Raw genomic sequence first — 2500 nt, forward strand, 5'->3', positions numbered from 1 at the left:
AAGAGAGAAGATAAGAATGAAAGAGAAAAGGAAGAAGAAGAAGAAGAAGAAGAAAAGAGAAAGGCGAGGAACTGAACAATGATGAAAAAAAAAAGAAACCAGGGAATTATTATAGGAAGTAAAGGGAGAAAAAGAGAGAGACTTGGAGGAGGAGGAAGAAGAAGAAGAGGAAGAGGAGGAGGAGGAAGAGAAACAATGAAATATCAATGACCTGACTGACATTAATTGACATGACACAAGATGACACATTTCCCAGATGGCACACACACACACACACACACACACACACACACACACACACACAAGCAAACAAAAGCAGTCGTATATAAACATAGATTTCCAATAAGTATCACTCTCTCTCTCTCTCTCTCTCTCTCTCTCTCTCTCTCTCTCTCTCTCTCTCTTGTTTACTCATTTGATATTTCTTTTGTATAACTTTCCCCTTTCTGTTTATCTGATTTTCGTCATATTTTTTTTTGTCCACATTTATCCTGCTTATCATTAATTCCCATTCGTTTCTACTTATTTTTATTTTCTATCTATTATCTATTTTCCCCTTCATCTTATTTCGTCTCCCATTCCCTTTTCATTATCAATATGCTGCACTTCATTTTGCTTCTCTCTCTCTCTCTCTCTCTCTCTCTCTGGTGGTAGTGGTGGTGGTGTTGGTGGTACTGAATTTATCATGTGTTTTCCAAGTTTTCTTTGTTGCTTTTGATTACGAGTATGCTGTTTGGTGTGTGTGTGTGTGTGTGTGTGTGTGTGTGTGTGTGTGTGTGTGTGTGTGTGGTGATTACTTTCTTGATTGTTTTGTAGTGACTGTTTTGCCTTGTTGTTGTTGTTGTTGTTGTTGTTGTTGTTGTTGTTGGCTTTACTGTTCTCATTGTTTTTAAGTGGCTATCGTGTTATTGTTAATGGTGGTGGTGGTGGTAGTGGTGGTGGTGGTGGTGGTGGTAGTGGTGATAATGTTGGTGGTGTTGATAAAAATTGCGATGGTGATGGTGGTGGCGTATTTAAAAATGATAAGTACCTCCTGTCACCTTCATTATCACCACCACCATTACCACCACTTCAGTCACCACCACCACCACTCACCAAGGCAACACAAATCTCTCTCAGCATAAAGGACCATTTAATATGTGCGTGCATGCGTGCGTCGATGCGTGAGTGCGTGCGTGGGTGTGTGCGGGAGCTTGAGTGACGCGCCACACGTATGCACTCTTCCGTGTCGTCTGCAGGAGGAGGAGGAGGAGGAGGAGGAGAAGGAGTAGGAGGAGGAGAAGGAGGAGGAGGAGGAGAAGAAGGAGGTCTGGATTGATGAAGGAAGGGAGGAGGGAGGAGGGAGGAAGAAGAAAAAGGGAAAGAGGGAGGAAGGAGGAGGAGGGACACGGTATGAAAGGTGAGGAGGTGACAGGGACGGAATATGGCAAACAGTTCTGCTGAAGGAGGAGGAGGAGGAATACAAAGGAAAGCCGAACAGCAACAGACATCTTGGTCCTTTCGAGGCTGTTTGGTAACTACTTCTAACTGGCTACAGATAAGAGAGACAGGACAGTACAGGAGAAGGGGGAGGAGGAGGAAGAGGAGGAGGAGGAGGAGGAGGAAGAGGAGGAGGAGGAGGAGGAGGAGGAGGAGGAGGTTGAGGATTGGGGAAAAAGGACCAGGATTAGTTGAAGAGAATTAGAATAAGGACGAAATTGAGGACGAGAAGAAAAGGGGAATAAGAGAGAGAGAGAGAGAGAGAGAGAGAGAGAGAGAGAGAGAGAGAGAGAGAGAGAGAGAGAGAGAGAGAGAGAGGATAATGGAGTCTTTCAAACTGCATTCTCAACTTGGCCGCGTGAAAAAGAAGATGAATGTGATAACTTTGATTTCGTCCATTCCTTTCCTTTAATTCGGTGAAGTTGTGTGTGTGTGTGTGTGTGTGTGTGTGTGTGTGTGTGTTTATAAAGTGAAGGCGTCATTGCACTATCATTGTCACTATACTGTCATAATTTTCACCACCACCACCACCACCACCACCACCACCATCATCACTACCACCAGCACCACCACCACCAGCACCACCACCACCACCACCGTGTGTCTGCCGCAGGTGTTGCTTCCTACCTACGTATCTACCTGTGCTCAACAAGTCCACAGGTGTTCAGACGAAGATAGACGCCCGGCTTGTAAACACAGACACACACACACACACACACACACACACACACACACACACACACACACACACACGGAGGGTCTCTGTATACATCCCTTCTTGATTCAGGTATCGATTGCAAAGACGAGACTATTTTTTCCCTGCTGGTGAGAGAGAGAGAGAGAGAGAGAGAGAGAGAGAGAGAGAGAGAGAGAGAGAGAGAGAGAGAGAGAGAGAGAGGTGGGGAGAGAGGCAGCAGGGGAAGGGAAGGCAGGCAGGAGGAACGAGAGGGACGAGGACCAAACTTCAGGAACTTAATCGAAGAGGCGACAAAGTTAAGGGAACATTGCAGCCTTATCACTT

At 45.6% G+C, this 2500-nt stretch overlaps 1 protein-coding gene across 1 annotated transcript in view; it reads right to left on the reverse strand.

Moving 5' to 3' along the window:
- The window catches only part of LOC123499609 (clavesin-2-like), a 40328-nt gene that overhangs the window by 37362 nt on the left and 466 nt on the right, over positions 1-2500 (reverse strand). The window lies entirely within an intron of this gene.

Source organism: Portunus trituberculatus, chromosome 50 (assembly GCF_017591435.1).
Source record: "Portunus trituberculatus isolate SZX2019 chromosome 50, ASM1759143v1, whole genome shotgun sequence".
In the NCBI taxonomy this organism is placed as follows: domain Eukaryota; kingdom Metazoa; phylum Arthropoda; class Malacostraca; order Decapoda; family Portunidae; genus Portunus; species Portunus trituberculatus.